This window comes from Anomaloglossus baeobatrachus, chromosome 9 (assembly GCF_048569485.1).
Source record: "Anomaloglossus baeobatrachus isolate aAnoBae1 chromosome 9, aAnoBae1.hap1, whole genome shotgun sequence".
Taxonomy (NCBI): Eukaryota; Metazoa; Chordata; class Amphibia; order Anura; family Aromobatidae; genus Anomaloglossus; species Anomaloglossus baeobatrachus.
Window position 1 is genome coordinate 167,829,680 of NC_134361.1, and position 14,751 is coordinate 167,844,430.

Here is a 14,751-nt window from a genome sequence, read left to right on the forward strand (position 1 = left end):
TGCAATGCTCGATCGCTGCAGGACATCGCAGCTGTTAGCGTTGCGCTGAGAGAGGGTGTCTGATCATGCTGCAGGCATGGTCACACAGGCTCCCAGTAGTCAGGTGTCCCATAAGTCGTCATTACGGCCTCGTGTGACCATGACAACGATCAGGCACTAGCGATTACATGACGGGGGTCCCGATTAAGGGGGAGAGTGATCCCTCTCCTAATCTTCTAAGTTTCGCTATCGGTATTGATTGCAGCAATTAGGAAGTTAAACAGCCGGGGACGGCACAGGCACTATCTGTGGCTGCGGGAGTAGTGACTGCTGTCGGATAAGCCAAGTCACTGGCCTCGATCACAGCCCAATATGCCCCGCGATTGTTAGGACGTAATGGTAGATCCCTTGGTCGTTAAGTCACGTTAAAATAAGACGTACCATCTTGTCCTGCGGTTGTGAAGGGGTTAAAGGAAATCTGTCAGGTGCAATATGCACTCAGAACCATGAGCAGTTCTGGGTGAATATTGCTAATCCTTTCCTAAAATTTCATATATCTAGTAACATACATAAGAGATCATAAGAAAAAGCATTTCTAAAGACCCTTTATGAAAATATGCTAATGAACGCAGGGACTAGTCACAAGGGTGCTATTTCCTGTGCTCATTCCAACCTCTTAGCATGTTAGCATGCCCACAGGGGCATACTAACATGCTATTCCATACCTATGGCCCATCGTCAGTGACGAGTGTACCTGTGTGCGTTGCACCGCCTCAGAACGCCGGCTAAGGGTCAGTAATCATGGATCTGAATGCCCAGCACTTCTGGTCATGCGCATTATGAAGTTGTGTGTTTTTGTCTTGGCTTCAGAGAGGTCTAGTGCACATGATCGGCAGTACGGTGATTTCTGATTCATGCTTCTGGGTGCATATTGTACCTGACAGGTTCCCTTTAAGAAAACACAATACTAAAAGGTACAATTTAATATATTCTTCAGAAGGAGCCCTGACCCTATACATTCCATCAAGTTATAATGTCTGATGGCGTATACAGACACATACTTAAGTGGCATTACAAGATTCCCCTTCAAACTCAAAATTATGGCCAAAACTACAACCCCATCTAGAGTTAGAATGTATAACAAAATCTAATAATAGGTACAGACTAACATATGTACAAACATGTACAAAACACATCTTACCTTTACGAAGCCTGGCCATTTCCCTATGATATATCACATCGTAGTTGTACTCTACCCTTTCCTTCAAGCGAAGGCGATCACTCCGACGAAGTATAAAATTATCAATATTGAAGAAAGCACGGCTCCTGATTAATGACACGAAAAAAAAAAATTAGGTAATATTTACTACATACTGTATCTACTTTGCAACAGCATCATTTCTAAAATGTTAGACGGTTTAAACATTCCAACACTAAATGTGACTTAAGTCACTTCAAAGGTGATGAGAGCCATAAAAATATGCTTTTGTAAATTTTGTTGCAAAAAAGAGAAATTACTGATAATCATTTAACCCATCTAACATCTAAAAAAAAAAAAAATTTTTCAACAATGGTGCTGATGTAAAGTAGACAAATGGGAAATGTTATTTATTAACCATTTTGTTTGATATAAATCTCTGGTTTAAAGGTGTAAAAATTCAAAGCTTGAAAATTGCAAAATGGGCTCAGTCATTAAGAGGTTAAGGCCTAAGACACACGGCATGAAAATCGGAGTGAGTAGTATTCGATTAAACATCGCATTCCACTCTTCAGGCAGTCATTACCTGCAAAGGATTCTCTAAAAAGTATTAACCCCTTCACGACCAAGGATGTACTGGTACGTCCTTGGCCGTGTCTGTCCTATGTGGGAGCCCGCGGTAATCCCTCCACATGTGTTACGAACCGGCGCCGCCATAGCCGCAAGCAGCCTGCTGCGGTTCCTGTTGCGCCCAGGCGCCGGCTGGCGTTCTTGGCCGTGCCTCGGGTCGTCCAGTTGGCTGTTCCTTCCACCACGTCTAAGTGTGGAGAGGCGGCTAGTGCGCATGTGTGCGCTGATTTACCCCAGCCAGAGTTTAAGCCCGGTGTTTTGCCTAGTGAGCATGCTCAGCCTGATTGTGTTATGTCTGAGACTAAGTCCTCAGTTCAGGCTACTGAGCATGCTCCCACAATTAACCCTAACAGCCTCTTTGCACAGGTACTTGGACTTCGTGCTGTGTCTAAGTTCTGGGATGTGCCTACTGAGCATGCTCAAACTGATAGTCTGCTTTCTGAGCCTGTTGCTCAGGCTACTGGGCATGCTCAGGCACTTAGTGCACCAGAGGCTAGGTCCGGTAAGGACCTCACTGAGCATGTCCGTGAGGTGGCAGGCCCTGATAGGGCAGAGGGTGTCAGGTGTCCTGATGACGTGGCAACTCCGGACTGGCTCGCAGAGGCCCGCCCCTATGATCTGGCACCTCAGTATTGGTCGTCAGACGATGACTGGTGAAGTGTTTGGGGCGTGGCTGCCATGAGGTCATCAATGACGTGGCTGTTCCGGATAGGTCGCATGTGACGTCACTGATGACATGGCACTCTGCTATTGGACCTTGGTGGTTCCACCCTGGGTTTGGGGCGGACCCAGGTTATAAAAGGGGCTGGAGACAACATGGAGGTGCGCAGTCTTCACTTTTGCTCAGTCAGAGCACACCTCCATGTTTGAGCCTCATTGCGGCATAAGCCTATGTTGGGAAGCGGTAGGTAGGGTTAGACGAACGGTGCCTGTCACGCCAAGATTCGTGGCTCGGCACATCAGGGTCAGGCGCCGTACTTCCCTCCTGCCGTTCCAGTGTTGCTATAGCAGCCCAGTGGCGTTAACTGGGCTGCGGCTGCTGTGCTTCCTGTCCGATTGTGCCCCCTACGCACACGGACAACGCACCTGCTGCGCCACCTGTCCGATTGTGCCACCTACGCACACGGACAACGCACCTGCTGCGCCACCTGTCCCATTGTGCCACCTACGCACACGGACAACGCACCTGCTGAGCCACCTGTCCGATTGTGCATCCTACGCACACGGACAACGCACCTGCTGCGCCACCTGTCCGGTTGTGCCCCCTACGCGCACAGACAGCGTACCCCAGGACCCCTGTGGAGTTAACAGGGTGTTCCTTATCCTCCTCGGCTTCCCGGTCAACGCTACTGGTGTACCCATCTGGACTGACGTGTCCTACACACACGTGGCCAGTCGAGAGGTGGCCAGAAACGCTAATCGGAGGACCGCTCGGCCTGACGTGTCCTAGACACGTGGCCGACAGGGCGCTTTCGTGGCGGTCTTCCGGTCAACGCTACCTGGTTACCACGCGGCCTGACGTGTTTCCTGCACACGTGGTTGGTGTAGCGCTAGGTGCACCAAAACGCTAATCGGGTTGTCGTCCGGTCTGACGTGTCCCAACACACGTGACCGGTTCCCAGAGTTCCTGGTTATCTCAGAGCCATCCAGCTCTATAGTCTCCGCCTAACCCTCAGGTGCCAGCAGCTCCTTTGTCATCTGGAGCACGGTGGGCCCCGAATGACGATTAGGATATATACCCCCTGGTCCCAATCTGCCGGTCCTTCCGTAACAGTAAGACTGCACCAGGGTCTGGCTGGCATGGCGGAGATGGAGCAGCTACGTCAGTTCATGCTGCAGCTTGATGCCAGAGTGAGGTCTCTGGAGAAGTCTGCTCTTGCTGCTGATATGGATGATGTGGTGGCTCAAGCGGCTGCAATGGTGTCAGTCACCAAGCCTGCTCCAACCCTCCCTCACCTTTCGCTGCCCAACAAGTTTACGGGGAACAGCAAGGCATGTAGGGGATTCGTGAACCAGTGCTCAGTCCATCTAGAGCTGTTGGCTGCACGGTTTCCTACAGAGAGGTCGAAGGTGGGGTTTATCATCTCCTTGCTCTCTGATAGAGCACTGGAGTGGGCTACACCATTCTGGGAGAGGAATGAGCCCGTAGTACAGGACTCTAAGGAGTTTTTGGAGTCCTTGCGACAAGTGTTCCTGGGGCCTCAGGTCACTCACGACTCGGCCCTACAGCTACTGACTTTGGAGCAGGGGCGTACCTCCTCAAGTCAATATGCTGTGAGTTTCAGGACACTTGCTGCAGAACTGGGGTGGTCAGAGAGGACTCTCATTCCACTGTTCTGGAGGAGATTAGCCTCGCACGTGAAGGACGCATTAGCGTCGCGTGAGGTACCAACTACCCTTGAGGGCCTCATGACTCTGGCTACCCGCATTGACCTGCGGACCTCCGAACGACAGATGGAGCGCAGGTCAGAGGGTTGTTCAGCCACTGTAGTGGTCTCTCCTACTGCACCTCCCTTAGAGGACATCTCTGTCCCTATGGACATCGCTAGGGTTGGTGATGCTAGGTCTTCGAGTCGCAAGGGCATTTCCTGTTTCGCTTGTGGGCAGTATGGTCATTATGCCAACCGTTGCCCAAAGCGTCAGGGTAAGCGATTGCGATTGGTGACCATAGCTGAAGGTAGACTGGACTCTGCGTCATCCATTAGGGTGACGTTTCCCGCGTCCATTTCCTTTAAGTGGTCAACATGGTCCACAAGGGCAAGTGTGGACACAGGTGCTGGGGATAGTTTCATCTCCTCTTTTACCCGGCGGCATGCCATCCCACTGGTGCAAATGCCAAGGCCAGTGAGAGTCCGTGTATTGGATGGGTCCTTGTTGCCCAAGGTAATTCACCAGCGGACAGTGCTCATTACCCTTGCCATGTCATCTGGGCATAGGGAGACCATTTCATTTCTGGTTCTCCCTAAGGGTGCAGATGATATTCTGCTGGGTATTCCTTGGTTGAAGCAACATTCCCCACATATCGACTGGTCGTCTGGGGTGATTACGCGGTGGAGCGAGTCTTGTAGCTCCCACGGCATGTCTCCATCTTCCGCCCGTCGCTCAGTGGTATCTGTGGCGACTATAGACCATTCAAGTGGGAGGGCCGCTAGAGGGGGGGGTACTGTTACGAACCGGCGCCGCCATAGCCGAAAGCAGCCTGCTACGGTTCCTGTTGCGCCCAGGCGCCGGCTGCCGTTCTTGGCCGTGCCTCGGGTCGTCCAGTTGGCTGTTCCTTCCACCACGTCTAAGTGTGGAGAGGCGGCTAGTGCGCATGCGTGCGCTGATTTACCCCAGCCAGAGTTTAAGCCCGGTGTTTTGCCTAGTGAGCATGCTCAGCCTGATTGTGTTATGTCTGAGACTAAGTCCTCAGTTCAGGCTACTGAGCATGCTCCCACAATTAACCCTAACAGCCTCTTTGCACAGGTACTTGGACTTCGTACTGTGTCTAAGTTCTGGGATGTGCCTACTGAGCATGTTCAAACTGATAGTCTGCTTTCTGAGCCTGTTGCTCAGGCTACTGGGCATGCTCAGGCACTTAGTGCACCAGAGGCGGGGTCCGGTAAGGACCTCACTGAGCATGTCCATGAGGTGGCAGGCCCTGATAGGGCAGAGGGTGTCAGGTGTCCTGATGACGTGGCAACTCCGGACTGGCTCGCAGAGGCCCGCCCCTATGATCTGGCACCTCAGTATTGGTCGTCAGACGATGACTGGTGAAGTGTTTGGGGCGTGGCTGCCATGAGGTCATCAATGACGTGGCTGTTCCGGATAGGTCGCATGTGACGTCACTGATGACATGGCACTCTGCTATTGGACCTTTGTGGTTCCACCCTGGGTTTGGGGCGGACCCAGGTTATAAAAGTGGCTGGAGACAACATGGAAGTGCGCAGTCTTCACTTTTGCTCAGTCAGAGCACACCTCCATGTTAGAGCCTCATTGCGGCATAAGCCTATGTTGGGAAGCGGTAGGTAGGGTTAGGCGAACGGTGCCTGTCACGCCAAGATTCGTGGCTCGGCACATCAGGGTCAGGCGCCGTGCTTCCCTCCTGCCGTTCCAGTCTTGCTATAGCAGCCCAGTGGCGTTAACTGGGCTGCGGCTGCTGTGCTTCCTGTCCGATTGTGCCCCCTACGCACACGGACAACGCACCTGCTGCGCCACCTGTCCGATTGTGCCACCTACGCACACGGACAACCCACCTGCTGCGCCACCTGTCCGATTGTGCCCCCTACGCACACGGACAATGCACCTGCTGAGCCACCTGTCCGATTGTGCCCCCTACGCACACGGATAACGCACCTGCTGCGCCACCTGTCCGGTTGTGCCCCCTACGCGCACGGACAGCGTACCCCAGGACCCCTGTAGAGTTAACAGGGTGTTCCTTATCCTCCTCGGCTTCCCGGTCAACGCTACTGGTGTACCCATCTGGCCTGACGTGTCCTACACACACGTGGCCAGTCGAGAGGTGGCCAGAAACGCTGATCGGAGGACCGCAAGGCCTGACGTGTCCTACACACGTGGCCGACAGGGCGCTTTCGTGGCGGTCTTCCGGTCAACGCTACCTGGTTACCACGCAGCCTGACGTGTTTCCTGCACACGTGGTTGGTGTAGCGCTAGGTGCACCAAAACGCTAATCGGGTTGTCGTCCGGTCTGACGTGTCCCAACACACGTGACCGGTTCCCAGAGTTCCTGGGTTATCTCCGAGCCATCCAGCTCTATAGTCTCCGCCTAACCCTCAAGTGCCAGCAGCTCCTTTGTCATCTGGAGCACGGTGGGCCCCGACTGGCGATTAGGATATATACCCCCTGGTCCTAATCTGCCGGTCCCCCCGTAACAACATGTCTGCTGATCTGATCAGCAGACATGTGGCTAACAAGAGCGGATGGATCAGACTAGCAAAATCAATAATAAATGGAAAAAATAAATAAATTTCAAATCATTGCCCTTTGGTCCCATTGAAAATAAAACAGTTATAAAAATACACACATATTTAGTATCGCCACGTTCAGAAATGCCTGATCTATCAACATAAAATCAAGTAATCTGATCGGCACATGGCGTAGCGAGAAAAAAATTCCAAACAAAATTACGTTTTTTTTGGTTGCCGAAACATTGATTCATAAAGAGGTTCTGGGGCTGCTTGTATTCTCGGCTTGCAAATATGGCAGGACGCATAAAATTAATTAGCTGGAATGTTAGGGGCCTTGGCTCTAGCATTAAAAGGCAGGCTGTATTTCAATTTCTACAGGCAGAAAAATCTGATCTGATTTGTTTGCAGGAAACACATAAGGTACCAGAGAGACTGCATCTACTAAATAGAAATTGGCTCGGAGTGGGGTACCACTTCACATATTCGGATTACTTTAGGGGGTTAGCATACTAGTTCGATCGGGCACTCTGTTCGTATATCTGAAGGTCATCACAGATAAGGACGGTCGGTGTGAGGTAAATCCGGAGATATGACGGTAAATCATGATATTCAAGTTATGTCAGGAAGCCCTCTCCTGGTGTCACCCCCCCTTTCCTTCACACAACTGGTTTAGCAACCCATCCCATGGCCATCTCCTGTGATATGGAAATTAGGTGATGTGGGAACAAAGGACACAGGATGACTCCCTGCCGTCACCCTGTAACAAGAGTTGTATCTCATTATAAGGCTCTGGAACTAGCCAGACAGAACGACTCCAGTAAAAAATGGTTCATATCTCGCAAGCCATATTTCCGATAAATACGGCAACCATAAAAATGGTGTTTTCGCATGCGGACGATGCTGGCACACCTTTTTTATGGGAGCGGGAGCTTGGGAAATACCCCAGGCGTGATATCAGCCAATGGGGAACTAGTAGACAAGTCATGAAACCTCTCGTTCTGTAGCTAAATTCATAGCTGTCACAATGAGAGCGTCGGCGTCCGCCTACGACGCTCCCAGGCAAAGTTATGGCCATATTCCATGTTGTGGATTTTGTCCATAACTCCAGCCAGGGGTGGAGCAGTGCTCCCTCTGAGGTCACGAAGGTAGGAGGGGACCTGGATTTGCCCAGGTTGATAACCCTACTTCGGCCATTTTCCAGTGTTCTTTCGCTGGGGGTCACGTGCAGGAAACATCTGCGGGAGTTCCTAGAAACCTGGTCTACAGCGCCCCCCTGTGGCCAGACGCACAAGGTAACTGATTGAATTGCATACCTGTTGTAAACCATGCTTTATCTGTAACTGTACTCTGACATATGTATATTCTGTAGATTCCCTATTGTATATATTGTAGTTTCTAGTGTGCTTTAGGCTGATTAAATTATATAATTAATCTTGGGCTGTTCTGTTATCTCGATCTTGAATCCCACGTCTGTGTGTTCGGCTAATAGTTACCGTAAATCGGTTGGTGGCAGCGAATTGTGCCAAGGATTATTGTGGGGAGGCCAGTGAGATTCGGGGAGGTTTTATATATTCCGCCCGCGGAGGTCGGGGGAATATATACCCTACTTTCACCGGGGACCCTTCAATAATCGGCATAAGTAGTATAGCGGCCTCCTTGCTTATCGTCGGGCAATTCCATAATTGGCCTGACTATAAGAGGGGCGCTAGAGAGCGCATCACGTGCTCTGTCTGTCGGTCGGGAGGTATAAAGGAGGGGTGACCCCCCACTTGTTACACCCCGATTGTGACGTACTGGTAGCCAGCGCGGGGGATTTCTGAGTGACCCCCCGGTGGTTTGTGACAGTCGGTATGTATGTTTGTCAAGTTGGCTGGGGGCTAGACCTGTATTAATGATATCCCTATATATCTCTGCCATACTGTAATAAATTTATTCACAGCTTGCTAATATAATTACAGAGTTTCTGGGGATTCCCTTTGTGCAAATTGGAGACTTTAATATTATTCCAAACTCTCACTGGGATAAGGGGAGGCATGAGACACGAAAAGTGGGTGGAAACTGTACGCCGTTTGGTAATTTACTTAGGAAACAGCACTAATTGACCTGTGGAGGACTCGCCACCCAAAGGTGTATCAGTACTTCTGGTATTCGGCTACATTTTCATCCCTCTCACGTATAGATTTGGCCTTAGGTAATGAAGCAATGCAATGATTGCTAGTGGGAACCAAATACTTCCCTAGAACGGTGTCAGACCACTCACCTTTATGTGTAGAATTGGATCAGGGGGAACAACGGAACCAGGGTAGGCTCTTATGGAAATTAAATCCCTTTTGTCTGCAGTTGGTGTAAGAAGTTGGCGGTATTTGAGAGGGTGTGCGGGAATATCTTAGGTTTAATGAAGGATCGGTATCTATTGGCATGGTTTGGGAAGCTATGAAGGCGTATTTTAGGGGACTATATATATAAGGAATATCTAGAATTAAATCGGAGGCAAAGAGGCAGGATCAGCTTGCGTTCCAGGAATTCGGGAAGGCAGAGTGTGTTCAGATATAGGACCCAACGGCGGCAGCATAGGATAGGATGAGGGTGGCTCAAAAAATGATCACCAAATTGACTCTACAGGCAGCGGAGTGAAAGAAAATGTTTCAAACCGTGCAGTCTGTTGAAAACGGGGAGTGGACCGGTCATTTATTGTCTGGGATAGCTGCAGCACAAAGAGAATCGGCATACGTTGCATGCCTACAGTCGGTGGAAAGGGCAGTAGTCAAAGATAAATCCTGATATTTTGAAAGTGCTGGGGCATTTTTCTCTGACTTGTATTCTGCTAAGGTGCATCAGGAGGTGGATGAATTCCTGCATTCAGCCCAATGGTAGTTTGGAACAGAAAGTGGCCCTGTATGCGGATGAACTTTTATTGTTTTTGGGAGATATAAGGGGATCCTTGGAAAAGGTAATGTGAGTCATTTGCAGCATTGGAAGCATATCAGGATAAAAAAGAAACCACCTAAGCAAACCTCTAAAAAAAATATCCTTTAATATTAGTCAATAAAAACAATGTAAGACACTAATGTCAAATAACATATAAAACACATGACAGTGTATTAGTGAGAGGTCTAATGAAGAGCAGGAAAGGCGTGCAGGAAAAGGATGATAGTTAGATAAACTCTAGATGATCTTAGAGGAGCTAGGTGATCCTCAATTTCTCCTGCCTGACTGTGGAGGGTATTATAAGGTTTTGAACACCCCCCATTCCGGGTGGCTGTCCCTTGCTATCCCTGTTCTTCACTGGTCTGAAACCCACCACCAAACCAGGTGCATTGTGTAAGACCAGGACAACGTAAAAAATACAAAAAAAATTATGTTGGTTCCTGAACAAGACTGGATTCTATATTTCAGTCTAGATACTGTATAAACAGCAGTTAGGAAAGAGCTCCTGGGTCCCCCAAGGCCGGTACCCACAGCTTCTCCCGACGCGTTTCCCCCCCTCCTAATTGAATGGTCGGGGGTTCATCAGGGGTAAATATCCAACAACACCTGTGAATAAACAAAAAACAGACAAGAGGTGTCTTTTAAAATAGATAAGTTCGATATTCATCTCCAAAACGTCTCCTTAATATAGGGGACTTACTTGGAACAACATCCAAGATTGATACACTGGTTGCAGCAGAAAGTGCTTGCTTGATCTGTCTTGGTACAATCTCCAAAAAGGATTAATAGTGTCCTCCTAAAATGGAACAAGATCACATAAATCGTTTGTCCCCACCTATCAGTGATCCCTCCCAAAAGGCATACAAGGGATAACCATTGTCAGTCTAAATTATGTTTCTACCTTATGTGGTCCACTTTTCTTGTCTCAGCAGAGAAGAGATATTACTATTCAGGGTAGAAGACACCTATGTAGTTAGAAGAAAAAGGCATACATATAAGCAGGTATATTGCTACTCCTGTTTTTCAGGGAGTGTGGTGTCTTGGTCTAGTATAGGGAAGTCCTAGCTACTCAGAACATATGTATCACTATGTTCCTCATAAGTCTGAGTATTTAACTCGACTTATAAGTCCCTGTAGATGGAGGGAAGCTATCTCAGTTGACAGAGGCAATATGTCAATCCTCATATGGGGGAGTCATAGGCTCTCAGAATTCATATATAACATCAGCAAAAAATACCTATAGTCTGATGCAAGGCTTATGGATGGTGCACTGTGTGCCGTTTAGGGCAGAGGATCTCAGTCAGCCCTCTAGGTTAAATATTCAGCTGTCCAAGTTACCTGTAAAGGAAGACATATAGTATGGCTCAAACAAAGCTGGTGCATATATGATCAAGTCATATTGTGGCCCATGGTTACCTATATACTAATGTTTCCATAAAGAGAATCCCTAGATTCCATTTCAAATACCAGAGAGTAAGCCCTGTGGAAGAAGCATATTATATCTCTCAGACCTCAGATAAGACAAAATAATATATGGACCTGAATCATCCTTATGTCCATCATTACCTCTACAGTAATGTTTCCTTGCTGGAGGCCCTGGATCTCCACTTCAAATCCCTTAAAATGTAAGTACATCCTAAGGGAATAAAAACATTCAAAATGCTAGTGCTACTTTTTAGTCGCCTAAATAGGCATGTACAGACCCTAGGTGTCCTGTGTGGACCTAAAAGAAAGAGAAAAACACCTACCAGGGATACACTCGATCTGCAAGGACAAATGTCCCGAGCGCCGAAGCACATCTAGTTACGCAGAGAGTGTGGATGATGCCATCTGGGCCGGAGATGAAGTAACCTGTGGTGTCCCCGCTTGCTGTGTGCTTCACTGGAAAACTAGATCATTTAAAGTGCCCACGCCCGGAAGTGGGGGCGGGACATCCTGTCTTCCAAGCATTGGCACATAAATAAGCCTATCATGGATATATCTGCCGAAACCGGAAGTGACACATCCCGGTCAGATTGACAGGACCAGCGTCCTATGATCGCTGCTGATCCTCCCGGAAATGACATAACACTGGTTCTATATCGTGGGTATGTCTGCTAGAACTGGAAATGACATATCCCAGTTTGATTGACAGGATCAGCAGCCTATAGTTGCTGCTAATCCTCCCAGAAGTGACATAAGAATACTGACAGATCCAGCAGCCATTCATGTCCACTAGAGCTGCTGGAAAAGACGTACCCCTGTCTGATTGATGGGACCAGCTACCTATAGTTGCCGCTGATAATCACTACATAGTGAAAACTTGTAATAGATTTTCAAGGTGCAGTTTCATATCTTAACAGCTCCACCTAACACTGAAATTCACATGGACTACATATAGTTACGTTAGCTTGTATATTGGTTAGATTTCACTACTATTAAACCCCATACACTATCATATATGCCTCTTAAAGAAATCTATTTCCAGATGTCTCCACATCTGCTAAAAATAAATGGCAAAGTCGCTGCTAATACTCACAGAAGTGACATATCGCTAGTTCGATATGAACACCAACCATAATGGCAGGTTCAGCAGCCATTCATATCCACTAGAGCTGCTGGGAGAAGCGTATCCCTATCTGATTGAAGGGACCAGCTACCTATTACATATAGTTTCGTTAGCATACACATTGATTAAATATCACTACTATTGATCCCCATACACGATCATATATGTGTCTTAAAAGAATCTGTCTCCAGATGTCTCCACATCTGCAGAAAATACAGGGCAAACAGTGACTCTAGTAGTACACCTGTGTATGTTCTCTGTCTGAAGGGGCATCACTGTATGTGTTATAGGGGGCATGGAGATGTTTATTAAATACAAAACAGGTATGAATGACCTTACATATGGCATGGGTGTAGATATCCTATCTTAACCTGTATCTAAAGGCGACCAAATATTTTGTATATTCATTGCTGATTTAGATGAAGCTGACGAAACTCAAGGTCTCATTGAGTCCGCCCGGGGTAACGGAATCTAGCAAGAAAGTCCACCTGGCCTCTCTTTGGAGGATTTTATTATTCCAATCGCCCCCCCGGATTGTTTTTTTCACCACCTCAATCACTTGGAATGATATGGTGCCGGTATCTCCATTGTGGCACGAATTGACGTTTCGGGCTATGGCCGTATCCCTCTTATGACCAATGTCACCCAGGTGTTCCCCAATTCTGACACGTAGCTCCCTTTTGGTTTTGCCCACGTACCCCAGAGGGCAGCTGCACGTACAAAGGTATACTACCCCCGGGGTCCTACAGTTTGCAAAACCTTTGATCCTAAAAATTCTTCCTGTCATGTTGTTCCTAAACTCTTTACTCTGGTTAATTCGTGGGCAGTAGATGCACTTTCCACATCTAAATGTCCCTTGGGGCTTACGATCCAGCCATGTCCTCTGTCCCTCTGGGGCAGAGAAATGGCTATGTGTTAGCTGGTCTCTAATTGATCTCCCCCTTCTGAAGGTAACACTTACATGCGGTGAGACAAATTTTCCTATGTCTGGATCCGACTTAAGAATAGGCCAGTAAAGCCTCAGCACCTCCATAATTCGGGGATTTTGATCATCATAGGTTCCTATTAATCGTGTAATCTGATCCTCTTCACGTTTTTTATTCAGCTTGAGAAGATCCCTCCTTGGGGTGGATCTTGCATGTTTATAAGCTGGTTCCAATATGTGTAGAGGATAACCTCTCTGTCGAAATCGACCCCCCATGTCTAAGGCCTGGGACTCAAAATCCGAAAGGGACGAACAGTTCCGTCTCAATCGGAGGAACTGTCCCTTAGGGATGCCCTTCCTCAGGGGTACTGGATGGTAACTTTCCCACCTGAGGAGGCTATTTGTCGCCGTAGGTTTTCTATAAATACTGGTTGCTAGTCTCCCTCCAGTGTCCTTAGATATTTTCAGATCAAGAAAATCCAGACACTCCAAGCTCGTTTCAAATGTAAATCTAAGTCCAAGGTCATTCTCAACAGGTTGTCCCTGAATTCTGGAAAAAATCGCGCCGCGGGCGCCAAATTCGGGTCGGCGCCTCCCGGGGGGATCCCCGCGGGGGCAGCGTCGGCGCTTTCGCGAATTTCCGCTCGCCCTCGCCGCGGCGCGTTTTCGGCCCGCCGCGTCGCGCCGCCTCGCTCGGGGCCCCCACCGCCGTATCCGCCGCGACCGGCCGGACGAAACGACGCATCGCTCGCGTCTCTGCGACGATGCGCGATTTTCCGAAAAAGGTGACCTCTGAGAGCCATTAGCCAGATCTGCAGCTGTCATTCCGCGACCGATGGCCAGGTGGCGACGCCGTCCACCCAGTCGGGAAGCTGTCATGCTGCGCACGACCAGCAGATGGCAGTGCCGTTCCACGTCGCCCCTGACTTGGCTAACGGGCTACGCCGGGCAGGCGTCGATTAGCCAGTCTTTCCGGCGCCAAAATCGTGCGCCAAAAAAAAAAAAAAAAATCGCCTTTTGATGCCGTAAATCTCCTCGCAGGGCTAAAATCAGGCGCTGCGGTGAACGGGACCGCGTCCTCACGTACGTTTTTTTCGCCGCGCGACAGTATCGCTCACGGGAGCGACTGGCTCCGTTAGAAGGGGCTAACGGAATATGCTGGGCAAGCGTCGATTAGCCAGTCAGTCCAGCGCCAAAAAAAATAAAAAAATTTCGTTTTCACGCCGTAAATCTCCTAGCAGTTCTAAAATCAGGCGCTGCGGTGAACGGGAGCGCGTCCGCACGTACGTTTTTTTCGCCGCGCAACAGTATCGCTCACGGGAGGCGCTGCGGTGAACGGGAGCGCGTCCGCACGTACGTTTTTTTCGCCGCGCAACAGTATTGCTCACAGGAGCGACTGGCTCCGTTAGAAGGGGCTAACGGAATATGCTGGGCAAGCGTCGATTAGCCAGTCAGTCCAGCGCCAAAAAAGTGCGCCAAAAAAAATAAAAAAATTTCGTTTTCACGCCGTAAATCTCCTAACAGTTCTAAAATCAGGCGCTGCGGTGAACGGGAGCGCGTCCGCACGTACGGTTTTTTCGCCGCGCAACAGTATCGCTCACGGGAGCGTAGCCGCACGTACGGTTATTGATCAGGT

At 49.0% G+C, this 14,751-nt stretch overlaps 1 long non-coding RNA gene across 1 annotated transcript; it reads right to left on the minus strand.

Annotated features, from left to right (window-relative positions):
- Positions 1-1,217: 1,217 nt before the first annotated feature.
- LOC142250605 (uncharacterized) lies at positions 1,218-10,974 on the minus strand. Its single transcript, XR_012725234.1, has 5 exons — positions 10,880-10,974; positions 10,544-10,607; positions 10,343-10,438; positions 10,174-10,248; positions 1,218-1,305 (listed from the first exon to the last, which is right to left on the minus strand). It is a non-coding gene; the product is annotated as an uncharacterized LOC142250605 (long non-coding RNA).
- Between the last annotated feature and the right edge of the window lie 3,777 nt (positions 10,975-14,751).